At 51.0% G+C, this 26800-nt stretch overlaps 1 protein-coding gene across 1 annotated transcript in view; it reads left to right on the forward strand.

Annotated features, from left to right (window-relative positions):
* The window catches only part of LOC149748825 (uncharacterized), a 122223-nt gene extending 95426 nt beyond the window's left edge, over positions 1–26797 (forward strand). The window contains exon 3 of the mRNA XM_089915896.1: positions 1–26797. This exon is cut by the window's left edge and continues 43196 nt beyond it. The gene's annotated coding sequence lies outside the window, so the exon portion shown is untranslated.
* The last annotated feature ends 3 nt before the right edge of the window (positions 26798–26800 follow it).

A 26800-nucleotide genomic window follows, 5' to 3' on the forward strand; every position in this document is an offset into this window, starting at 1 on the left:
ATTTTCCTCTTTGTAACACGTCTTCTGTCCCCTCCTCTCTGCTGCTTCTTTCTCGCCCTCTTTCTATCTTTACTGACCAGTTTTCTGCCAGCTTTTCCTTCTATCACTCTTTCCTCTTCTGCACTGTTTTCCTCTCCCCTTTTTCCTCTGTTCTCTCCACTAATGCACTGTGTGATCTTGGGCAAGTCACTCACCCTCTCTGAGCCACAGTCCTCTCATTTATAAAATGAGGTGGTTAGACTAATTGGCCTCTATGATCCTTGGGTGCTGATATGATTCCTCCCCGTGTCCTGCCCTCTTCCCTCCCACCTGCCTTCTCCTCCCTCTTTTGTTTTCTCCCCTTCACTTCTCAGCTTCAATTGCTTTTTTATGGCCAGCCTGCATTTGGGCCAGGCAGCAGTGATAAAGTCTGGGAGCAGGAATTTCCCCTCTCCACAGTAAGGGTGGAGGGCCGGGCTGCCTTTTATGATCCCTGAGCCGTCCACGGGAGATGGATTTATTGAAGAGCTGACTCACTCTCCTCCCTCAGAGCAGCCAAGTAATTGAAGAAAACATGAATGTTAACGATGCATTTAGCATTTGGAAGTTAGAGGGCTGATTAATATGTTGTAAGTTGTATATTAACACCTTCGTGGCGGCGTAATGAAGACAGAATATACACTCGGAGATGAGATTGTTTATTCTTGTGTGCAGACTCCTGGTTCCCGTCCCTGAAGCCTCAGGAAACGTGGGGTTGCTGTGTGTGTGGCCGGTGGGGTTGGTGGAGGGACAGCTTTCTGGCATCACGGTTCCTGCCAGTGAGCTTTCTCACCTGAGTGGAAGGCAGGAGCACGGCAGTCAGGGCACTTGGGGTCAGCGGGGGCACGGGATGGAGGTCACCATCCCTCAGGAGCAGCGCGCCCAGAAGACAAGGTGGCGTGTCGTCATGGCCCAAGGAGCTGACTCTTAAGTTTTCGAGGGAGCTTCAGGATAAGGTGGCTATCTCTAGATGGCACCCACTTCAGAGGGGGTGAAATGCGGGAAGACCACGGAAGAGAGGAGCCCCCTGCAGCGTCCTGGGCTTCAGGAGCTCCGGGATTAGCACCCCTGCTCTGGGGAGGTCTGCTCTGCTGGACTGGGCATCCTTGCTAAGTCACCTGGCTGGGCCCAGGTGAAGCGTGTGGGTGGGAAACTCCGACTTGTCTCTTGTTCTACCTTGTTTGCTCCATCAGTCCTTTTAGAGCCAGAGTCTGAGACTGTCAGAGCAGGCAGTCTTGAAGGAAACTTTAGGCCACGTCTTAACAGTTTCCAATTGGAAGTGAGGGGGAGAGACTTTGTTTTGGGCTCACAGCTTGAGGCAGAATCAGAGGGGCCAGCCCTCCGGGGTTGCTCCCTCCTCAGGGACTAGGGACTGGAGTGTGAGACTGGGGGCCCAAGGCCGGGGGATGGGGTCACTCCTCTGACTGCATGGACCTGTGGATGGTTCAGTGGTCCAAGAGGCCAAGAAGGAATTCAGTTACACACTCCACCCCACAGTTCTGAAGTCTGGAACAGTGGGTAGAATGCAGACAGATTCAAGTCCCAGCTCCGGCACTTGCTCTGTGACCGTGAGAAAGTCATTTCACCTCTCTGGGTCTCAGTCAACCCGTTTATCAAACAGGAATAATAACATTGAACATGTAGTGCAGCTGTTAAGGATCACTCACATCCTAAACACACGTACTCAAAAATGATTTGAGTTGATGTGTGCGTGTGTGTGTGTGTATGAGAGAGAAATACCAAGTACAGTTTCTGTCACAAAACAAGGTAAGCACTCAGAAAATGATGGTAATGATGGTGTATGAGAATTCCCGTTACTGTTACCATCGTCGTGGGCTGCAGCCTGCGCTCCGACCTCCTACCTGTCCTTCGGGATTCTGCTCAGTCATCACCTCCTCTGGGCATATTGCCTTGTCACCCGCCACCCCAGTCTGGATCCCACAACCCCCTGCGTGCAGTACAAGCACTTATCCATCTGTATTGTCTCTAGAATTTGTCTTTCTCCATATCTGACTGTAAGCTCAGTGAGCAGGGACTGTGCCTCATTCTCCCTGGTATCCTTAGCGTCAGCCTTTGGTAAACGGTCACTGAATGAATGAACGACCTAACTCCAGGCCTGGCAAGCACCACATAGAATGAATCCAGTGGGTATGAACGTAGCCTCTCATTTTCCAAGATTAATCGTAAGTTCTTTCATGCTGTGCAGGGAACGCTGTGCTTTGGTGTTTAGAGCATCCCCTCCTAGTGACGGGGAGCCTGTGACCCAGCTTCCCTCCTTATAGGGCCAATTGCAACTCGCGTCCTGCTGATTCCATCTTTCCTGAATACTTAGTTCATTCTTCTTAGGACATATTTGTCATTTTACCTTGTCCTGTAGTCACTTGCTTCCTGTTTCCTCCAAGTTCTTTGGGGTATACCCCATGGCTCTCCTTACTGGACACCTCTTGCCCCTAGGAACTACCACAGTGTCCGCCTGTATAGATTCTGCTACTAGTGGGGTCTACATGGTATATTAGTGAATGAAGGCATGAATGATTTCTAACTCTGTTTCTAGTCCAGGAGCCTAGTCAGCTGTTACCTCATTACTTGGTATGCTAGCTTCTCTGCTTATCCAGAGTTCTAAGCTCCCAGAAAGCAAGGATCTTATTAAATACTTCTGTGTCCTCACAGTACCGGGTAAATCACATTTAATGGGTAATTAATTACTGATTGATTTCCTCAAATTTTCTATCCTATTAAGACTTTGGAAGCCAAGAAAAGAAAAAAAAAGTTGTATTAGCCTTGTTAAAGAGTGACAGTGTTTGAAAGGATTGACTAAACCTGCATCCCAGTGATGAAACATATGGCATGTGGGATTCCATATGATGGGTGGAAATCCTGAGAGGTTTTCTGATCATTTCCTCACAGGCACTGATTACCTTAATGAAGGCAAAGATCTCAGTTAAAGAGGATTATTCGATTTGAACAACAGAAGTTGTAAATGTAGCCCTCATGAACAGCTTGGTTAATTGGGTTGCCTTGTGGTGGATGGTCCCTGGCTTTGGGGCTTTCCCTGTGATATCCGGGAGATATCACAAGGGAGAGGGTCTCTGCTCGGGTTCTGGGCCAGGCAGAGGCCCCGGCAGCTCTGAGCTTTCCCCACATGTGGAGTCCTGAGCTCAAGGCTCTGGAGGGCAGGGGCAGGGAACCCAGGGGAAAGAGAAGTGACTGCCCACAACTTGGAGTCCAGGGAGGGGAGAGGGGTTCTGAGCACATGATGTTAACTTGAGTGTTTGCGTGAGAAGAAGACCATTTCAGACCAGCTACCCGCCCAGTCAGTAGAGCTCTATTTGTGAGCGCTGGGGGTGTGGGATAAACAGTCCTTCGAGGCTGGAAGGGTTGGTCTCTGCATGTCATCTTGGAGACTGAAAATGATGAGGGTAATGACTAATACCTGTACATACATAGGAGTGACTAAGGGAACTCGGGTTCTGGAGTTGAAGAGACCTAAGTTTATAGCCGAGCTCAGCCACTTCTTAACTGACTGACCTCCGGCAAGCTACTTATACCCTCCGCTTCTCCGTCTCTTGCGTGGGATACCGTAATAATGACTCCTCTGTATTTTGTGCAAGGTGACATGTTCCCCACCTGGGACTAGATCCCAGGTCTTGTCAGTTCACGGTTTACACTTTGTATACACTACAGCGGAGGGAAAGGGGGCTGTGTCTGTTTAATTAGCTGGTGTTGGTAAGAGCTTTGGAGATACAAAGCTCTCGATAAGCAATAATCCTCTTAATCTGTGTAGGGCTGATTCGCATTGGGCGAACTGACCAGGAGGGCAGGGCAACCGAGAGAGAGAATGAATGAATGTGTGTATGTACATGTGTGTGCACACTGGTTTGTATGTGTGTCTGTGCACGTACACGCACTGTTTATGCTTCCCTTGAGGGTGCCGTAGAAGTGATGGGTAGGGATTAATGTATCAGACGGGACTTGGAGGAGATGCCCTCCATGTCCGTCTATCCCAGAGATTCTGTGGCTCTCTCCTTGGTTAGAAGGTCTGACCCCGGGCTCTGGGGCCGAGAAGTACCTAAGTTCTGAATGTACGTCTGTGTGGTCCAAGGGAAGCTTTGAATAAGAGCCTGGTGCAGGGTGAGCTTTCTGCATGCTGCCCTCTCAATGTCTCAGGATGCTTGTAACATTTAAAAATTGGCCCGATGAATCCTTCTGGCAAACTTGCCAGCCCTACTGTAGCCCGGAATTGGGGAATCTGTGAACTTAGAGACACTCTGTTTTGCTTTGACTCAGTGGCTGACAATCTGTTTTCTCCTAGGAGTTGGGTTTTGGTCTTAAGTTATCAGTCAGTGCGCCCTCCCGTCTGTTCCCTCCTCCTCCTTATAAGTAGGCTCCGCCCACATCCTTGCTAGCTTCCTTCTTCCTTCCTTCCTCCTTCCCTCTGCTGGTGGTGAGCGCAGGCGCCTGGTGCAGTGGCTGGCCCGCACCCTGGGTTTGGCCAGCCTCGCTCCCCCAGAAGCCAACCTGGGATGAAGATGTAAGTGCAAGTTACTTGGAAGGGGATCTCAGGAAATACTCATTTGCCTGAGAAGCGAGACAGCAAAGGGAAAGAAGACAATAAAGTAGGTTGTAACTATGGGCAACCGGCACCCAGCCCCACTGGGGACCATGGAGAGAGTGCACAGCATCCGAGGACAAGGTATCCTGTTGGCCGCTGACCGAAGTATGTGACACTTGGGGCCTGCCTGTGTGCGTGGGCTGCGTGGGCTCCAGGGACCAGAAAGTTCTCAGGTGAGCTGCATGTGCCCGAGGCTGGAAGCCCTCAAGTCGGAGAGTGTGAGGGGTGGTGGGCAGGGCCCCATGGCTTCTCCTGGCCGCCCTGAATCTCCCTGCAGACCAGACCCGTGCTTGGCCCACTGGGTACGGGCAGCTCCTGGGGCCATAACCGTCTCACACGGAGATGCCAGCTGCCCTCCAGGGTTAGAAGCATTTCTACAATTTTTATTTCCTGAAGAGCCGGGCAGTGATCTGATTTATGAAAACTACAAACAAATCGTCATTTATGGAGGGTTTCCGGGATGCCAGACACCGTACTCAGTGCTTTTCCTGCACGCCTCATCTTGCTTCTCTCTGTATCCCATGAAATAGGATAATTTTTTTAAAAAATAGGGTAAAAAAATGGAAATTATTTTTCCATTGAGGCAACGGAGGCAAAGAGTGGCTAAGTGATTCACCGCAGTTCACACAGCTGGTAGGAGGCAAGTTTGGAACTCTGACCGGGGCCTTCACTCTGCCCTGTACCAGCTCTTCTGCCTCATCTCAGGATCTGGGCGCTTGCTTATTGGGAAACTGGCATTTCCCAAAATGCTGACACGTTGGGTGGGCTAGTCCTGTGGGCCTCCTCTGTGTAAAGATACCCGAATGAGGTCAACTCTCTCTAAATGTCCGTCAATAACTCCATAACTGGATTACGGATTGAGGGGGACCTGGGCCTGGGTGGATGGGAATTGCCTTTAAATCAAGTTCTGGAGAACATCCCAGCCTCTGGCCCTTTGATGAATTTGTCTCTGCCTGGCAGGGCCTGACAACTGCCCGGGCCCAGCTCCCCCCTCGATTCCAGAAAGCCCAGTCGTGCCAGCACCTGCTTGTCACTCTCTTTGTCCCACGGAGCTCCCGGAGACCTTCAGGAACACGTTCCACCTGTTGGGCCTGGCTGGCACTCTCCCTGCCCACAGGGCCTGAAACAGTGACTTTGCCATCTGGCTTCATGATCACAGCTTGTGGGCAGGGGACCCCAGGGCCCTGTTTAGCTGGGTGCTCACTTTCATTTTAATCGCATGGCCGAAGAGCCCAGGGTAGGAATAGGAGATCTTGATTTAAGTTCCACTAATTGCTGTGTGTCCTTGTACGTCTTTTTTCTGGGCCTTAGTTTCCTCATGTGCTGAGGATGGAACCTAGTATCCCTTCCAATCCCCAAATCCCAGGAGTCAGGGAGAGGCAGGATGGAATTGGGTTACAGAGACGGCAGAGGCTCAACGGCTGATTTCAGATGCCGGTCTCCCTTGGGTCCCAGCTGTCTGCCAGCTGACAGTTCAAGCACCCAGGATCCTTAGAACAGTCCCAGAGACCTTGGACCCTGCCTGTCCTAGGAACTTGAAAACATGGCTGGCCTTGGATCTCTGTGGGAATAAGGGGCAGAGGGAAGAACGGGGAGATCTGTGTGTGGTGGGTGGGACAGGGGGCTGGGAACACAGCCAGAGTTGAGCCGCTGGCGTCTGGCCCGGCCCCAGGAGCAGAGGTCCGGTGGAATGGACCATGCCGTGATGGATTGTACCTGCTGGGCTTCTGGGCCAATAACCCCGTCACTAAGGGATCCCTAGGAGCTGCTTAGCTGGAGCTCAGTCATAAAGACGGCGATGGAGAACAGGGCTTTCATAAGGGGGTCTTGAGGAAGAGCCTGTTGGATTGTTCTTTCACATTGGCTGTGACAGAGATGTCCCCCAAGGAGACGTGCTTAGGCCTCTCTCTCACCAGATGGAAGCTGGCTACTTTGGTCCAGAGGATTTGGCCCTAAGCTGTCCCACCAGGGTGGATGGATTAGGAGAACGGCCCTACATTGCCTCAGCCTGAGGGCGCTGGGCTCAGCTAGTGTGCGCCCCCCTCTTCACCAGCCTCCCAGGCTGCCCTTGCCCCAGCCCTCTCTGGCCATAGTCTCTGTTTTCCCAAAGAAGAAAACAGCATCGCTCAAGCACCTACTATGTGCCAGGCTCTGTGCTCAGCTCAGGGGATTCACAGATGTATCAGACAGAGACCCTTCCCTCAAGGGGCTTAGATCCTATGGGCAGAGACCGGCCGTGGTCAGATGTTCCCAGCATCTGTGGAAGATGAATGCAGAAGAGGAGGGAGTACCACGGACTGGGATATGGTTGAAAATTCCCCAGAGGATTTACTGGGTAAGAGTGAGAATGAGGGTGAAAGTGGATTCCTCTCTGGGGACTGTACAAGGAAAGGTGTGATGGCAGGATCACGTCCCTGCCCGGCATGGAAGAGCTGGGGGGGAGTCAGGCTGGGTCTGTAACAAGCACCCAGGAACAGTGGGCAGCTCTGGCCCCTGTGCAGGAAGAGAGGCAGAACCTCGAGTGGGCGGTAGAAGGATTAGAGACAGGCACGCAAGAGGCACCAGACCCCTCCCAAGGTGGTCAGAAAACCTAAGGCCAGCATGTGGAACCAAGTCAGGACCTCAAGGAAGCAGTTTTCAGACATGGGATGGGTCTGCTCAGATTTTATCAGATGCCCCTCTGCATCAGGCCATGAACCACTGCGTTTTCCTTGCATTGAGCGAGCCTATGACACACTATGATTACCTGTGCAAGCGATTCCAGGACCCTCTCTGCAGCAGACAGTTTATACCGGGCTTTTGCTCTGGGTTCCTCGTCCTCTGCTGGATTGGTCCAAGAGCGTCCAGGAACGGTAGCGAGTGTGACTAGAGCAGTAAGTTCATTTAGGACCAAGATTCTCAGTGAGAACCTTCTCTGAGCCCCCTGAATGTCGGCAAAATATTATGTATATGTAGTCATGTGTGTCTTTCTGGGAAAGAGTTTGAAACTTTCAATCAGGTTCTCAAAATACTCTTTTACCCCCAGACGGTTATGGTTTAGAACCACGATAAGCTCTGTGAGAGCGGGGCTCTGTCTGCCTTGCCCTCCATTGCATTCCCAGTGCTAGGGCTTATCTTAGCCCGTTTGGGCTGCTCTAACAAAATACCATAGATTGGCTGGCTTATAAACAACAGGAATTTATTTCTCTCAGTTCTGGAGGCAAGGACGTCAAAGATCAAGGTACCAGCAGATTTGGTATATCTTTTCGGTATAACCTCATAGGGTGGAAGGGGCAAGGGAGCTCTCTGGGGCTTCTTTTATTATGGAACTCATCCCATCATGAGGGCTCCACCCTCATGATCCAGTCATCTCCCAAAGGCCCCCACCTCCTAATAACATCACATTGGGGGTTAGGATTCCAACATACCCCAACATTCAGTTTATAGCAGTGCTTGATAAATAATTGCTAGATGACTAGGTGATTAAAAGGAATAAACGTTCATAGATGGGGAAAGCTTTTAATGCAGATGTTCACAGCCCGGTGGAAAATTTCTTGTTTAGTGTTTTTAGTAAACATCTATTTAGCTCCAGTCACGTGCCAGATATTATAGTACTATTACTGCTTACTGCCGCCACCACAACTACTATGTCTTCTTCTCCTCCCAGCCCCCATTTATGGGACATACATGATGTGCCAGGCATTGTGCTAAGCCCTTTACAAACATGATCTCTTTTAATCCTTAAAACAGTCCAAAGAGGTCGACATCATTACCCCTTTTTTACAGATGAGGCTCAGAGAACAGCTTAGTCACTTGCCCAGGATCACACAGCCAGTCAGTGGAAAAGCCCTCGTTCCGATCCAAGTCTGCCTGACTCTAAACCCTGTATATCCTCAGCCCTTATTTCAGGGCTGGGTGGCTCAGTGCTGAGAACAAGGAGTGCCCTAACCTTTTCCCTGTTTCTCCAGATCAGCTGAATTCTCTTTGGCTGAGAGATGCCATGGAGTAGTCTATACGCTGCCCAGCCCAAAGCCCCTGTCCACTGGGAAAGGAACTTGATTGCTCTGAGTCCTGGGTGAGGGCAGGAAAGCTTCAGGGTACGGGGAGTCTGGAGGGCTGGCAGGAGATCCTGGGAACCCTCTCCCCAGTGAAGCCTTTCTCACTGTCCCGTTTTCTTGTCTCTGATCAGCTGGCTGCTTGGAGGCCTGTAGGCCCTCCTGCTAGAACAGGATCAGGGCATCAGGCACTTGGAGCTGTCAGGGAGAAATATGGGAATCATTTCAACAGGTAATCATAGGATATTGTGAGCTTGTTCGGTGCAAAGAAAGCTCAAATGGCACAGAAACCCTCTCCTGGATGATCAATGGACATTGCATCTAAGGGATTTCCTGGGGGGTGGACATGAGGAGCCTCCCCTGGGACCCTGGTGGCGGCATGAAGGCTTGAGCTGGAAGGAGGCCAGCAGGAGTGGCTGAGGGGCAAATGGAAGGTTAAGGGGAGTCGGGGATAGCGTGCCTCTGCCTCTGATCGGAATTCAGACTGAGTTCTAGCCCCATCTTGGTCATTTACTAACTACGTAACCTGGGCAAAGTCAGTGTTCTTCTTGGGCCTCAGTTTCCTCCTCTCTGAAGTGGAGGGACTTGATTGCATGATTTTGGTCAGTTCTGACACACTCTGATTCTGCCATCCCTCGAGGCTTCTCAGCTGGAGCGTCAGGACGAAGAGCCTTTGTAACAGTCTACATGGGCATGGGGTAGAGCTTGTGCTTGTCTTCATGTATATCTTTTATTATTATTTTTAGTAGTAGTAGTAACCATAACAACAAATCCGCAGCAGCTAGCATTTCTTGAGGACGCAGGGCACCTTAGGTTCTATGGCAGGTGCATTATTTCATGTATCCCCACAGCAATCCCATTGTACAGATGAGGACCGGAGGCTCCAAGACCGGAGGCTCAGGCCACATGGTCTGAAGAGGGCAGAAGTGAGTTGCTTACCTGGGCTGCTTGATTCCAGAGCCCATGTGCTCAAGCACTGGGCCAGAGTTTTTCAATCTTTTGACCACAATGCACAGCAAGAAATACACTTCAGAGCCCAACCCAGATTACCCAGAGATATGTGTATACAAACTGAAATGCTGTGTGCTCTGTGCTCTGACAGTTCCTATTTTCATTGCTTTTGGCTTTCTCTTTCTTGGGTATCATTATTGTATCAGTTTCCTCTGGCTTCTGTTAAAAAGGACCACAAACTGGGGGGCTTAACACAGCAGAAGCTTGTTCTGTCATAGTTCTGGAGGCCAGTTTGTTTGTTTGTTTCTTTCTTTTTAAATTTGTTTTATTGAAGTATAGTTGATTTACAATGTTGTGTTAATTTCTGGTGTACAGCAAAGTGATTCAGTTATACATATATATGCTTTCTTTTTCATATTCTTTTCCATTATGGTTTATTACAGGATATTGAATATAGTTCCCTGTGCTATACAGTAGGATAGGACCTTGTTGTTTATCTGTTCTATATATATTAGTTTGCATCTGCTAATCCCAAACTCCCAATCTATCCCTCCCTCAACCCCCTCCTCCTCGGCAACCACAGGTCTGTTCTCTACGTCTGTGAGTCTGTTTCTGTTTCGTAGATAAGTTCATTTGTGTCATATTTTAGATTCCACGTATAAGTGATATGGTATGCTATTTGTCTTTCTCTGTCTGACTTACTTCACTCAGTATGATCATCTCTAGGTCCATCCATGTAGCTGCAAATGGCATTATTTCACCTTTTTTATGGCTGAGTAGTATTCCATTGTATATATGTACTGTATCTTCTTTATCCATTCATCCGTTTGATGGACATTTAGGTTGTTTCCACGGCTTGGCTATTGTGAATAGTGCTGCCATGAACATAGGGGTGCATGTATCTTTTTGAATTACTATTCTGGCTATATGCCCAGGAGTGGGATTGCTGGATCATATGGCAACTCCATTTTTAGTTTTTTGAGGAACCTCCATACTGTTTTCCACAGTGGCTGCACCAACTTACATTCCCACCAACAGTGTAGGAGGGTTCCCTTTTCTCCACACCCTCTCCAGCATTGGTTATTTGTAGACTTTTTAATGATGGCCATTCTGACAAGGGTGAGGTGATACCTCATTGTAGTTTTGATTTGCATTTCTCTAATAATTAGTGATGTTAAGCACCTTTTTGTGTGCCTGTTGGCCATCTGGATGTCTTCTTTGGAGAAATGTCCATTTAGGTCTTCTGCCCATTTTTAGATTGGGTTGTTTGTTTTTTTGTTGTTGAGGTGTATGAGCTGTTTGTTTATTTTGGAAATTAATCCCTTGTCGGTTGGATCATTTACAAATATTTTATCCCAGTTCGTAGGTTGTCTTTTCGTTTTGTTTATGGTTTCCTTTGCTGTACAAAAGCTTGTAAGTTTGATTAGGTCCCATTTGTTTATTTTTGCTTTTACTTCTATTGCCTTGAGAGACTGACCTCAGAAAACATTGGTAGGATTTACATCAGAGAATGTTTTGCCTATGTTCTCTTCCAGGAGTTTTATGGAGTCATGTCTTATATTTAAGTCTTTAAGCCATTTTGAGTTTATTTTTGTGTATAGTGTGAAGGTGTGTTCTAACTTGACTGATTTACATGCAGCTGTCCAGCTTTCCCAGCACCACTTGCTGAAGAGACTGTCTTTTCTCCATTGGATATTCTTGCCTCCTTTGTCGAAGATTAATTGACTCTAGGTGTATGGGTTTATTTCTGGGCTGTCTATTCTGTTCCATTGATCCATATATCTGTTTTTGTGCCATTACCACACTGTTATGATCACTGTAGCTTTGTAGTATTGTCTGAATGGAGGCTAGAAGTTTGAAATCAAGGTATCTCTGCTGACAGAGCAGAGTTACCTTGAAGGCTCTAGGGGAGAATCTGTTCTATGCCTCTTCCAGTGGCTTCAGGCCATCCTTGGCTTTTGGCTGCATCAGTCCAGTCTCTGCCTCCATCTTCACATTGCCCCTCTGTGTCCCTTCTGCTCTCTGTGTCTATCTTATAGAGATACATATGGTTACCTTCAGGACCCACCTGATAGTCCAGGACAAGCCCTCCTCTCAAGATCTTTAACTGAATCACACCATTTGCCATATAAGGTTGCCATATAAGGTAGTATTCGTAGGTTCCAAGGATTAGGACAGGAACCTATGTTTGAGGGGAGCCACCATAATCTACTACAATTACGGACTGGTGAATTTTTACACTCTCAGTGAATTTCCATCAGTTACCGTCATTATTCCTTTTGAAGCTCAGATTGTCCCATCGTTGGCCAAGTGGGAGCCCCTTTAAGGCAGCCCCTTGTTCATTAGGCCCCACTAGTCTAGGGGCAGTTCCTTGCTCTTTAGCACAAGATGTTGCAGGCTTACCTTGTGTATTCCTTGCTCCTTACCTGGAATTTCTTTAGGTCACCCCTGGTTTCTTTCAGTAGGGAATGATATTTCTTTGATATTGTCCATTCTATTCTATTTCATTAAAAAGTTTACTGATTGCAATCTACTTAATTAATACCAGGGACCTACTTACGGATTGCCACCGACAGTTTGAAAACCACTGTGCTGGGTTCTTCTGCTTTTCCTTACCGTCCCCACAAATTTAGGAACTTTCTTCCCATCTGAATGTGAAGTACCCTCAAAGCAGGGCCACATCTCCATCCATTCTCTCTCCCGTGGTCCCAGGACCGGGTCTGCTTCCAGAGGGTCGCACTTCACACTTCAACCCCCACCCTGCCCTGGGGCCCTGATTCCCCGCTGGGCTTGATCGCTCTCTTACCCCATCCCATGTTCTCTCCCCTCCCCGCCCCTGCTCTGCCCCTCTACATCACTGTCAGTCTTCTGCTTTGCCATTCTAAGAGGCTAATGTGAAAATTGTTCACAGATGGCACAAACAATATGGAAAAGAGCCTCTCTCTTCATTAGAGCAGTACAAGATAGTGTTTTTAAATGATTAAATTGTTATCGCAGTAATTATGCTGAAATCCAAACATCTCAGTGTGCCGCTTCAGCCTTTCATCAGTGGCTCCTGAGGCCCCCTTGGTGGTTCTCAGGGGGCATCGCCAACAGAGAGCCCAAGAACTGGCTGCTCAGTCCTTTCTGTGGACATCAACCTGGGACCCTACGGGACAGAAATCTTTGGGCAGCGTGGTTGCCTCCGCTGCAGCCCCTCACCTGTAACCACGTGCCAAGCTGGGCTCCAGGCCAGGCTCTAGCGGACTTTGCCTTTGGCGGCTGCCCCATCCCCATCCTCACACCCAGGATACAGACCCTATAAGGCTCTGCTAAATAGCCCACAGGTGCTTCTGGAGGGCTTGTCCTGCCCATCTCACAGTGCTGGCCGCCCCAGCTTCTTTGAACCCTCTCTGGAACCAGCTGGCACAGAGGGAGAAAGCAACCTGGGTGAAGTCCTTCACAGGACATCATTTAAGACTGACGGACCCTTGATCTCTTACCCTCCCCAGAGTGTTTGCATTTTGGGGGTGCCTTGGGAATTGCTCACAGCTCAGTCCTTCCTCCTTATCCATCAGTGCAGACCCTTGTTTCTTCCTTCCAGGACTGTGAACCAGCTCCCACCTCCCTGCCCCTGTCCAGCCCCTCTCCCCACCTGCTGCCCCAGAGAGAAAGCTCAGGAAGGCACACCTAAATGAAGACCACTTCGTGTATCTGGTTATCCAGGGGGAAGGGCAGTGGTGGGGATTGAAGAGAGACCTGGAAAAGATGAGATGTGCTCGTATTAAAGTTAAAGACTAGCAGTCATGAAGCTGCCCTGTAAACAAATATTTAAAAATAGATTTTAATTTTATAGTGTGGTCAGCCAAGGCAGGGAGGGAAGAAGGGCCAGGGGAGGCTGAGCGAGAAAGGGGCCTGATCTGCAGAAGCAGTACGGAAATTATGAACAGACTCTGTGCCTCATTTTAGGTTGGGGATTCAGTATCATTGCCTATTTTTTTTAATAGATTACACGTGAATGGTGTATTCTTTTTTTTAATTTGTATGTATGTATGTATTTATTTATTTATTTTGGCCGCATCGGGTCTTAGTTGAGGCACGTGGGGTCTTTTGTTGGGGCGTGCGCGCTTAGTTGCCCCGAGGCATGTGGGATCTTAGTTCCCCGGCCACGGATCGAACCTGCATCCCCTGCATTGGAAGGTAGATTCTTAACCACTGGACCACCAGGGAAGTTCCAGTATCATTGCCTCTTATCACTAGCATTGGCGATGCTGACTGGTCAGCTCTTCAGCTGCGCTTTCTCTCTAGGTCCTTCTATCTCCCCCTTTAACAGACACAGCTCCATCTGTCTGGTAGAGGCCGCATTTTGGCCTGAGTTTCAGTGGACAGAAGTGCTATCTGGCTTGTGTTTCCTTATCTTCTCATCCTTCTGTTCCAAACAGAGAGCCAGGGTTATGGAAGAAACGGTGTGTTTGGTGGGAGGGTGGGTGGATGGATGGGTGAATCAGCACCTCCAGGTGGAACCGATTCATCGGCGGAGGAGACAGCGGCCTGTGGGGGTGTGGGGAGGTATGGATGGTGGCCGCCGCTGCCCTGCCGCAGGCTCCAGTGCACAGGGACTGCCCGAGCCCTCTTCCGTTCAGATCCTACCTCTGATTAAAGGCCCTGACACGGTATTTGAAGAAATATAAAAAGCCGAGTTCATCTGCTGGGATAGAATTACATTAAGGAGGATGAAATTAAAGGCTTTTCATAGCAACAGATCTCCAGGATCATTTGATGGACGACTTTAATTATTTCAAAGTGCTCCCCAACAAAGATGCTTTCAAAAAGAACTCATTGGGCTTCCCTGGTGGTGCAGTGGTTAAGAATCCGCCTGCCAATGCAGGGGACACAGGTTCGAGCCCTGGTCCGGGAAGGTCCCACATGCTGTGGTGCAACTAAGCCCGTGCGCCACAACTACTGAGCCTGCGCTCTAGAGCCCACGAGCCACAGCTACTGAAGCCCATGAACCACAACTACTGAAGCCCGCGCGCCGAAAGCCCGTGCTCCGCAACAAGAGAAGCCACTGCAATGAGAAGCCTGCGCACCGCAAGGAAAAGTAGCCCCCGATCGCCACAACTAGAGAAAGCCCGTGCGCAGCAACGAAGACCCAAAGCAGCCAAAAATAAACAAATTAATTAATTTTAAAAAAAGAGAATTCATTTGGGGAATCACATAAAAACATGATGTGTTTCTCTTTGAGTCGTTACAGCTGTTACTGATCTGGAGGGCTACTGGCAGCCCATGAAAGGAGGACTTTAGTTCCCTCCCCTGTGTGCTGGTGACAAATGAAGCAAGACTGCCACCAGGGGAACAGAGACCAGGGAATGAAGAATGGGTTTAAGGTACTCCGATTAGACGCCGGGAAGAACTTGAAGTCATTTTACTTGCTTTCATTGACTTGACCTAGACACTTTCTTGGAAGGAAGCTAATGAGTTTCCCTTGCCCTTGGAAGAGAGAGTGACATCTCTTTTGTGAGTTGGGGTGGGAGTGGGGAAGCTGTGCTGTTTCAAGGCCACACAGGGTGGTGCTTCTAGGACCCTGTATCCTATGGCCTTACCATCTTCCCATGGCCAGACTAACACTACTTCTAGGTGCGCTCACTTCTCAAGCTCACCTTGATCCAGGCTTTCCCCAGGGAACACTGGGCCCCTAGAGATCCCCAGAGCTCACTAAGTCCATCCCTCTGTCTGAACCCCCATTTGGATCAAATCTCAAGGACTCCAAAGCTGCTGCCCATTCATTGCTTTGGACCCACATGGTCTGGAAACCCTCTTGCTGCACTTCCCGCCTGTTCGTACTTGTCCAGGGCTCATCAGAAGGATGGTAGAGTCACATAGCCAGAACTTCGTAGGACCGAAGAAACTAGAACGTTTGCCTTGTGGTCTGCTCTGAAGAGGCATCTGCCTGACATGATTGACAGAGAGCCAGCCCCAGCAGGGGAGACCATGACAGTTCCTGATGTGCTAGCTGACACCTGGAGGTTCAAGGGTCTCCTCCACTGCCCAAGGCCCAGGGCACACTGGTCGGTGGCACCTGGGAGAAACGGGCCAGGTGGAGGTGAAGCCTGGCCCTGTCTGTGCTGAAGTTGCCTTGGGAATCCCTGGGTCGGTACCGGGGGTGCATCTGGGCTGGGGTGGTTCAGTGTTCACTTTACTGTGGAATCCCCAGGGATAGCACGTAGTAGGTATTTCACTAATATTCACTGAAGTTGGTTGGTGAACGAATATCATGGAACCCAAGTTGATCCAGTCTTTTATTTGTAAGAAAATACAACACCATGAGTCCCCAAACGGGATTTTGAGGGGAGCCTTCACTCGCCTGGTGTTCCCCGAAGGAGAAGCCGTACAGTATGGTGCAGGGAGAGCCCAGGCGGGGAGTCCTAACCCTGGGTTCTCATCCTGCCTCTGCCTGACGCTGGCTCCATGAACTCAGTCGTTGTCCCTGCATCTCCATGGGCCTCCCTGCAATGGGGCGGATGTGGCTCCGCTAGTCCCTTCCGGTGCTGGACTTCCCTCTTCTCCCCTCCCCTTCCCTACTCCATCCTGTGCCTCCCAGAGCCTCCTGAGCCAGCCTGGGAGACGGAATGGGGCCTGCAGGACCAGCAGTGTGAGCCTCCTCCCTCCTGTCTCTACCTCCTGCTTCCCTTGTGTAACCGAGGCCTTGTTCATCCTTTAATGATTCACCACATGCAGCCCGGAGCTGCCTGGCAGCTCCCGAAGGCTGAGTCACCTCCTGGGGAGAAAGACCACCTGTCCCCAAGGGTGGGCGCTGCTGAAGCAAAGCTGTCAGCACGGCTGCTGCGGCCTTGGTCGCCGGGCCACGGGCAGCATGAGCTTGTAGCTTGGAGGCATCTGCTGGAGCTGCGCACGAGGGCCTGGCCGAGCAGAGAGAGGGTCCTTGGAGAGCCGCCGCCATCTGGCCGCACACTGCCCAGTTCCAGCGTGGAATCGTTCTTCAGGTCATAACACACATTATGACCGAGGCACACTCCGAAGACAACTCCTGAGCTTGTGCGCTGCCAACAATTTGCGGTTCCCCTTAATTCCCCTGGGCCTCAGTCTCCTTATCTGTAAAATGGGCCTGAGAGTGCTCCCGATAGAGATGGTCAGAGGCAAAGTGCGTGAGGGTCCTTTGGAAAGTGCAAAGGGCTATTATCAGCATGTAGCCTTGGGGGCCTGTGGTAGGGGTGCTAAAGGAGCGCTAGGAATGAGGGCACGCTCCATGGAGGGGTGCTGCAAAGATGGCTCAAGTGTGGGGAGAGACTCAGAGGCTTGGCCGGCTGGTGGGTGGAGGGAGGCTGAGCAGGCTCTGTCCTCATCACCCAGCCCTTCATCCGACATCTCTGGGTGCTGACCTCTTCCCTGCGTGGAGGAGGCTCTGATTTTTGCCCCAGAAATGTATCTTCAGCTCATGGCACCAGGCCACCCCCCAAACCACCCACTGCTTCTTAGCTGCCTTTTCCTAGTAGAAAGAAGGAATCTGACTCTTGAAAGTCTGTTTCTTTGGTGTTCACTGGGGCCTCTCTGAGCCACATGCCCCTTTGAGTAAGAGCACCCTTTGGGGATTGTGGATTCTCTGAAGCCAGGAACTGTGTTCCCAGGGGTCCTCCTGACAGCATGTGGCCGTGTAGAGAGGGGCTCGTGAAGGCGGAAGCCCAGGATGACATAAAGGTCATCAGCTTCTTCTCAGGGCTTCTGGTCCGTTTCACCAATGGATGGACGAGGAGGAGAGAGGTGATCAGCTTCAAGGAGGCCTGCGGAAGGCCACCGCGTGGCACCTGGTTGGGTCCTGAGGCCTTGGCCATCTTATCAGCTCCTGGGGTGGAAGACTTCTCCAGAGAGGGTGAGAACCCCATGCTCAGTTCTCTCTGTTTTTTCTAGACCATGAAAAATAAATGTGAAGTAAAGAGGGTTTCAGGGAATAGATGTATTCTTCCCTCCATCCCTTCCTTCTTTCTTAAATATTTATTAAGCAAGCTGTGTAAGCCGTACGATACGCTAGAACACTGCCCTCTTAGAACTCACAAACTAGTCAGGAAGATGAAATAGCCATTGAACTGGGCAGTAAAAGCAGGCATGCAGGCACCAGTGGGAGTAGCATAGCCATTTGAGTGAGCTTGGGAAAGCCTGGTGCAGTCAAGGAGGGCAACATGGAGGAGGTGGCCTAGAGCTGGGCCTTGCAGGATCGGGAAGCTTTGGAGAGGTGGGGAAGGTGAAGGGAAACACGTGGTGAGAACAAAACTGGTGCAGGGCAGTGGTTGATGATCTGAGTTTGAATCCTGTCTATACCACTGAATGTCTGTGTGGCCTTGGACAAGTCACCTTCCTATCTGAGCTTCTGTTTCTTCATATGAAAAATGGGGACAGTAGCAGTATCTACCTCTATAGGGTTGTTTGAGGATTAAATGAAATAAAAGAAAAACTATATAGGGCCCGGTTGCTCCAGAATACATGCACTTTCCAAACATGGTAGCCCTTGTTATTCCTACTGTTGCCGGTGTTACGTTTTTTGCTTTGCAGCCGCTCCTCAGCTGCCCTCCTCATGCCCTCTCAGCTTCCCTGCATCTTCCTTCTGGGCCACATGTGCACCTGGTTATGTACTCAGGCCTCTGGCCCATCGACTCTCCCCAAGCAGAGAAGGCCAGAGCACCTCAAGCAGGTGTGAATTAAGCCCAGCGTCCTTCCTGCCCCCTCCAATTGTCCTCCGAGGCAGAAAGTTTCCCTGTCAGGCCACCGCTGTTTGTATTAACAGCTCCAGCCACCTTTTCCTCCCGGCGTCCCCCATGCTGCGCGGCTGGGGAGCTGGCCTTTTGCTAGGAGAGGGGGGATGCCGTGCCCTCAGAGGCAATCTGCCCACCCCCCTCTGGGGCCTGACATTTTGTCTGCACCAGGCTAGAGGCCTCTGTGCTAATTGGGCCTGTCCCGGCTGTCCTAGTGTGAATCCAATATCACTGAACTTGCAGTTGGACCGGCAAAACGTCGGTGCCGAGTGCCCAGCGCAGAGATGAAAGGCGCCTGGCAGTTGTACTGGTGGCAGGGCCACCGTGGGCCCAGAGCAGGAAGCGTCCCTTCCCAGCCGTGGCCTAGGAGCCCCACTGAGCTCAGCCTGTGAGTGACGCAGCTGGGAAGGGTTGCCTCTCTCCCCGCCCCGCTGCAGGCTGCGGCCATTCCTCGTCACTGCCCTTTACGGGCCCTCGAGCCCTGGGCATCTCCCACCTCTCGGCCTCTGGGGTCAGCAGAGGTGGCCCGGGTGCCGGAGCTCAGCCCCTCCGGAGCGGACCAGCCAGGGCTCCGGTGGCCTGCTCTTTAGCTCAGACAGAAGACTGCCTGACCACTCTGTGGTGTCGTTGAGTGTTCCTGAAACAAATCGAAACATGCTTGAGGAAGACCAGTGAACCAGAATCTCTTAAGGTTGCCTGTGCTCCTGGGAGCCCGCTGGGAAGAGGATACGGTCCTGGCTTGGAAGCCACGCTCCTGGCTTGGAAGCCACGCTCCTGCCCGTGGTTCTGAGCCAGTAGCCATCGCCAGCCTTCCCTGTGCCACCAGGAAAAAGTGGCCCCCGGAGAGGAGCTGGCTCCTGACTCCTCTTCCAAGGGCGTTGGGCTGGGCTCTGGGTAGCCAGGACCCTGTCTCAGCAACTTCAGGTAAGGAAGAAACCCTCTGGGGAGAGAGGTTTTATTAGGGACCATGAGTCCATATCGTTTTGAGCAAAAATGAGCTAATGATTTGACTAGCTTTGCCGACTTTAAAATGACTCCAGCTACTTCTGTGCAGCAGCGCTGGGGGCTGAGGGGGGCAGGGCTGCAGTCCTGGCTGTGGGGTCTTGGCAGCACCCCTCTTCTCTCTGGACCTGTTGTTGCTTCCTCTGTAAAATGAGAAGGTGTGCCTAGGTGACCTGTGGGTTCCTGGAGAAGAACTCTGTCCAACTAAATAAGACATGCGTGGGCTAGAGTGTTGGATGGTCCTGGTCTGGGTCCCAGCTTTGTCCCCTTTACAGGCTGGGTGACCCCTCTCAGCCTCAGCTCTCTTGTGTGTGGGACAGGAATGGTCACAGCATTGGCTTCCGAGGGCTTCTGTGGGAATTGATAGAGACGCACATAGAGCCCTTAGCGCAGTGTCCAGCTCAGACAGCCCTCAGACCCCAACAACGGTCACGTTTACTCCCATTGTCATGGTCATTGTCATTATTATCATCATTCCTGCCAGCTCTGATCGCGTGGGCCATGTGGCTGCATGGGGGTTCCGGAGTGCCTCTCAGACTTTAAACTACACAGGAGTCACTTGGAGACCTTGTCATAAGGCGGAGTCTGACTCAGGAGGTGTCTGAGGTGGGGCCTGAGCTTCCCCGTCTCTCACAAGCTCCCTGGTGATGCCGCTGCCGCAGTCTGTGGGCCGCGCTCTGGGTGGCCAGGCTGCAGATGGCCGCCACCCCTGGGACATCAGTGCACAGCGTGGGTGGATGTGGCATCCGGGGCCGGGCCTCCAGGTCGGGTGGGCGCCTCTTAGGGTAGGTTCAGCCCCCGCATCATCAGAGGAGAGAGAGAGAGAGCAGAGGCCTCTGAGGACCATGAAGTCAGGAGAGTCCTTCCTGGCTGACGTCATGATAGAGAGTTTGAAGATGGTTCTTTCCTCAGACTCCTCATTTTCTCCTAATTTAGGGCTGATTGTTCTGATTACTGCCCGAGTCTCTCGGGCCTGTCTCTCCAATTATGCTGAAAGCTCTTAGAAGACAAGGGTCTGGTCTCAGTCCTCTTTACCCCCGAGCTCCTAGGATCGAGCTGGGCTTGCAGGAGGCACTCAGGACACGTCTGCCCGGAGCCCTGAGCGTGGGGCTTGGGGGGGAATGGGATGAGGACGAAATCAGGTGGCCCTGCTCCAGTCCAGCACAATCATATATTGTTGTACAGCAGGCGGGACAGCTCCTGAACTCCTCAGGCCTCATCCAGAAAAATAGGAACGGCAGGACACACCTCAGAGATTTATCAGGACTAATTGAGATAAACTATGTCAAGGGCCCAGCTCAGAGTGGGCCTTCAATACCCAATTGCTCCCTTTCTCTCCTTCTCATCTCCTTTCTTCATCCATATTCTCAAGCTACAGCACGCCCCTCGAATCCTGGGTCCACTTAGAACTATGGGCTCACCCCCAAAGTCTTCACTAGCTGGCCAGTTCTACCTCCAAGTTAGCGCCGGGCTGTAAAAATAAAGGTCTAAAACTCATCCCTGTTTTTCTAGTCCTCGCCTCCCCCTGCTGCCTGCCGCCTGTTTATCTTGTTGAAAACTTTACTCTTTCGGGGATAGCACTTAAGTCGCCCTGGGGGTTGGGGGGAAAGCACAGACTGAACTGATGGATCCCGAGCGTCCCCTGAAGCCCCCTGCACTACCACCAGCTGCCCCCAGAGGCCTCCGTGTTCTTGGTGAACAAGCCTTTCTCCGAGGGACCTGGGCACCTTCATTCTGTGTGCTGAGAATGGGGTCACTGGAGTGCGCTTATCTGCTGGGTTTACTGGGGAGTTGATGCTGATGCCTTAATTGTCCCTGTCTGTCACCCCCTTGGAGGTCACACGTGGTTTCCTTCACCCTCGCACAAAACCTGTGAGGCAGGCCGGCTATACCATCCTCATTTTACAGGTGAGGAGACTTAGAAGTCACCTGGTTCACCCAGGGACGCAATCAGATGACGGCACCCCTGTCATCTGGTTCTAAGTTCAGGGCCTTTTTCCATGGGTGACAGCTGCCCACAGGGCCACCAGCACAATGGTGACGACTAGAGTCGACCAAGAGCAGTGTCTGTTGGGTGACAGTGATTTCAGAGTCTTCTTGGCGTGGAGGTTCATTTAAGAGGAAATGCCATGAGCAGGGTAATTATCATTATCGCCGTATTTAAAGTGCTTAAATATTTGAGTCCAAGGCAAGCTTTTACAGCTCTCTAAATCAGGGAGGCAGTTACTCCGGGTCCAGGCCTCATAGGTCTCTCAGCCCTTCTGTATAAGGAGCAGAGAGAACTGTTTCCTGGGACAAAGGGGGCTCCCTGCAGACAGGGGCCCCTGTCTCCAGAGTGACCTCTGTACACGTGAGCATATGTGTGTGCTTGCATGTATCTGTGTTAGAATCCTTTGGCTTAGAAGGTCTCAGCACATCACCCTTGGTCTGGAGTTAGGCTGGTGCACCTGTCACTGATGGTGTTCAATCAAGGACCTGAGAAGCTTTTACCTTTTAGTGTTTATTAATAAAATTAAATTCTCAGCATTAAAACTGTACTGATTTGCTCTTTTTAAAGAGGGTAATGAAAATGATACATTCCCTAGGTGAGAGAGGGTGGGCTGGGTCAGTAATAGACGCCCCCTGGGAGTGGGGCTTGAGAGCCGCTACGTGAGCCTCTGTCTTCTCTCTGCCAGCACCGCGATGTTTGCTGGGGGAGCCCGGCAGAGGCACAGAGAAAGCACGGCTGGGCTTGGAGATTTTTTGGAGCGAAGGGCCTCAGTTACAGAACATCTACTCATAGGAGATGCAAAAAGATCACTGCAAACCCCTTTGCTTTGCAGCCAAGGGTCTCTGAGCAAGTGCGGGTCGGGGTGGGATGGTGCAGTGGTTTGCAGTGCAGACCTCAGAGGTGGCCAAACGTAGGTTCAAATCCTGCTGCTTCCCCTCGCGGGCTGTGTGATGCCAGAGCAGCAGCGGCAACTTTCTGAACCCCGTCTCCAAAAGGGGGCTCTTGAGACCCACCTTTCAGTTAGTGTGAGGATTAAGAGTACGGATGTATGTAAAGTGCCCGGCGTGGTGCCTGAGACATTGTGAGCCACCTGATAAATGGCAGGAAGTGGACCTTGGTGCCCCGTGTTTGGTGGCACTTTCTCTCTTTGTCACTCTAAGGTGGTTAGAATATTAGTCATCGAACTTGACCATTAACATTTCCTGAGCCCCTACTATGTTCCGGGGCCATACTGAGGTCCGCCAGCTCATAGAGGGTGGAGCTGGGATTCAAACCAGAGCCCCTCCTTCTGGCCATTTGCAGCAGAGGCAGCCTGGAAAGGGCTTGCCTCTAACACAGAGCCTCCTATTCCCAAAGGGTCTTGCCCTGGTTAGCCTTCTGCACAGCCTGTCTGCAGGGCCGTGCCCTGGCTTTTCTGGAAAGAGCCTTTCCAGACACAAGACTCTCCCAACCTGCCAGCCTGCCTTTCCCCAGAGGCACCTCGTCCCCCCGGGGACCATTCAGGGTTGAGTCTGTCAGGCGGAGGACCTGTTGCTATATCTGGAAAACCCACTGATCTGGAGACAGCGGGTTGGGAACTGAAGAGAGAGAGGGGGCAGAGTCAGGACAGTGAAAGAGGTTTATTTCCGGAGCTCTCATGAGACCCACTGCCAGGGGTTTCTCTCTCCCTCCTCCCTGCCAAGCTCCCTGCTCAGCTCATGGAGCCACCAGGCGGGTGGAGCAGGTGGCCAGACTGCATCACCTCTTATCTCTGGCTGCCTGGGGAAGGGAAATGGGGACCCCACCCCACCCCCACCCCTCGTGCCTCGTTGAGCTCAGCCTTAGCAGCCGGGAGCAAAGCCCAGGGGAAAACGGACCAGTGAGACCAAGGGACCTTGAGTAGCCAAGGAATTCGTTTCCTACCCCCCTTCTCCCCTCTGGGACCAAGAAGATGGGAGGGCAGCAGGGGGCCGCCAATGTGGCCAAGAATCCCTGCGAAAGCCTCAGGTCATGGTCCCTACAATGTGTCTGGTTCCTGCTCTGCCTGCTGTGAATTTTTCTCAGAGGTAATCTGCCCGTGAAGTTACAAACCTGGCAATTCCCCACCTGCTCAGAATGGGAGAACTATTGGCATAGTTCTTGGAAACAGGACAGAACTGCCCGAAGCACAGTAAATCAGCTTTGTAAATTGGGAGGCATAGGTCACAGTCCTGTTGGTTCTTTGGCAGTTTGTAAAACTGCAGATGCCCTGGCAAGCCTTGCACGGTCACACCCCTGTCTTCCGCCAGCTCCCCTCTGCCCTGAGCATTTTCACATTTCTTTTGCTCCACCTAGGCTTACCTTGGGACTGACCTGCCCTGAGAGTCCTAGTTCACGGTCTAGATGCCCAAACGCTGCCTCCCCGCTGTGACCCAGGAGGCCAGCTGCCTTGCCCCCTTTGTTTACTCTCCAGGAAGAGGCAAGAGGCTCAGCATGTCCTAGGGCTTCAGGTTAAGTAGTGGCATAGGGTGCGTTGAAGTGAATTAGGGCCGTGCCCACACCCCATCACTTAACCTCGCCAGCTTCTGCTGCCTGGTTGTAGTTACTATTTTGAGTGAAGGCGGTTCTGCTTTATTAAAAAAGGAATCCCCAGGGAGGGGTAATACTGTTGAACGGCTGTTAGTCATGGACAATTTAGTGTGAATTAACTAATCCGATGGTGTCCCACGGGACTGCAGGGTGGGAGGGGCGTAAGGTCGGGTGATAATGGGGAGAGAGCAGAGGAGGGGAGACAAGGGCACTGAGGACAGGCAGGCCCCCTGCTGTGCCAGGTTATCTCTTGTTTGTCTTAAAAATGTTCTAATGTAAACTTTTTCACCGAAGTCTATCAGATATACCCCCAAAATGAAGAAATCATAAGTATACAGCTTTGACTTTTTACAAAGTAGACATACCCTTCTATGCAGCACCTGGATTGAGAAGCGGCACCCCACTGTCCTTCTCAGGCCCCCAGCTAGCCGCTCTGACCATGGTCCTGATTCCCAGTGCCTGTTTTGGAGCTGGATGAACATGGAACTGTGCAGCATGAGTCTTTGTGTCTGGCTCTCTTCTGTTCAGCGTTCTCTTTGTGGGACTCATCCACTGAGTGTCCGTTTTCGTTGCCGTGTTCCATTGTCTGAATGCGCCACCACTTACTGATTCTATGGTTGATGGATGTTTGGATGTTTAGGTTTTGACACTCGTGAGCAGTGATGCCTTAAATATTCTTGGACATGTCTTTATTTCTCTTTTTTTGTCTTTTATGTTAGATGGTATTCTCCTGGGAACCCTCCTCTGACCTCCAATCCCCAGGGGAGCTTAGGTGCCCCTCTGTTTGCCCCCCGTGGCACTCTGTAGTGTTTTGTGAGGACAGGAAGGTTGAACCATGATATTTTCAGCCCTAGGCCAGTGTCTGACACTGAGTAGATTCTCAAAAAGCATTGGTTGAATGAGTGAATGAACAAATCTTGCCTACATCACAGTTTTGCCTGGGGCTGGTCTTGACGTCTAAGAAAAGTAGCTTAGGAAAGCTGTGTTGGGGGACCTTGGGGACCAACTAGGATTCCTCCCTAGAGAGAGTATTGCTCTCTGGACTCTGGGCTCCACCTTAGCCCAGAGAATGGGCTCCCTGAGAATGGGACTGGAGTCCAGGACCATGGTCAGAGGTGTCTGGCTGAGCAGGATCAGACTTCTCCCGGCATTTCACAGAGACCAGACGCCAAGCTGAGGCAAAATGAGCTTCTGCCCCCTTTGTATCTGAGGACCCTGGTGCCACGGGCCTCCCTGGACATAGGTGTTCGGTGGTCAGCTGGGAGGAAAGAGTCATGGAAAATAGAAATGAAAGAGAAGATGCAGGAAGGGAGGGAAGTGAAAGAGAGGAGGCAAGAGGGGGACCAGACACACGAACAAATCTTTTTCCTCTCCTTTCCAGAAACAAGGCACAGAGGAGAGCCAGATAGGCATGGAGCCCATGCTCTTTGGGCAAATGAGTGACTTCATGTTTGGGCTGTACTGTTTTCACCAGCAAGTAACAAAAGTGGAAGCAGGAACATGAGCCTGTCTAAATGCAATGTCAGGGTGCCCTGATGGGATGGGCTTTTTTTTTTTTTTTTTCTTTTCCCCCATTGGTGCTTGGCAAATCACAGGCAGAGTGAGTAGCTTCCTGGCTGAGCAGTGTTGATTGAGCAGGTTATTCTTTATTCATACACCTTTCGCTGAGCCACATAACAAATGTGCTGTAAAGTTCGGTGCTTTAGAGAGAGCCTGATGCATAAAACAGGACTGCCTCCCCTAATATAATGGAGGCTGGTCAAATTCCACATACATCAAAGCCATTTGGGGTGCAATTGCTGGGTTTTGAAGTAAACATTACTTCTCGAAGAAGACCCACACCCAGAATAATTATATTTGGGCGCGATCTGAGGCGAAAGCTGGTTGAATCTATCCGTTTGACGCAGCCCAGGTTTTCTCCCAGCGAAGCGTGCCTGAGTGCTTAAATCCTAAACTGCAAAGCGCTCCTTCTTTCTCCTGGGTCCCCTTTGCCTACAGAAGTGCACCTCCCCCAACTCGGTCTATCTTGCGTCCCATGATGGCATCTAAATCTTCATCTTATGCATTCATTTTTACTAATTTACCAATTAGGTAGCACTTACTATGTGCCAGGCACTTTTCTAAGCTCTTTAAGAAACATTAAATCATTTAGCCTTCACAGCTCTATGAAGAGGTGCTTATGTTTAACCCCGTTTGCCAGATAAGGGAACCAAGGCACAGAGAAGTTAAGTAACATGCTGTGTTGCCTCTCAACTGTGTCTTCTGGACGGCATGAAAAGCAGAGGCCTGCCTTTCTCAGGAACTAGAAACAACTCTCGGTGCCTTTCTTAACATCCTCCCTGTCAGAGGTGACCCCTTGACTTTGAAGAGCAGAGGGTCAGCCCCTGGGGAGAAGTCACAGTCTGTGAAGTAGGGCCCGGCTGAATACGCAGCACCATGGACAGAGGCGCAAAGGGGAACTTGGAGTTCGGGTCAGCAAGGTCAGCTCTGGATGGAAGGATTCCAAGGGCTTGGTGTTCATTCTCTTCGTCTTGCTAGACATCCACACCACAGATGCTCCTGGCATCTCTGGGCTTACTGTCCCTTTCTTCTAGTTTTTCCTTCCTCTGTCCTCCACCCCAGTCTCTGCTCTGGTGGCACCAACAGCCGCACAGTTGCCCAGTCTAGAAGCCTTGGAAGTCATCCTGTTTTCCCATTTTTTTCATGATCCACATCAGATCACCAGGTCCTGTGAACTCTACCTCCTGAAAAGGTCTCATATGCAAACACCCCTCTCCCCCCACCAGCTGTGTCTTCCTTCAAGTCACCTTATCTCTTGTCAGGACTTCTACATCAGCCATCCAACTGATCTCCCAGACTCCAGAGGCAGCCCCTCTAAAACTATTTTTGAATTGTCGTCTTA

Source organism: Delphinapterus leucas, chromosome 7, assembly GCF_059928025.1.
Source record: "Delphinapterus leucas isolate spDelLeu-1000000601 "Yukka" chromosome 7, BTC_Dleu_Yukka2, whole genome shotgun sequence".
Taxonomy (NCBI): Eukaryota; Metazoa; Chordata; class Mammalia; order Artiodactyla; family Monodontidae; genus Delphinapterus; species Delphinapterus leucas.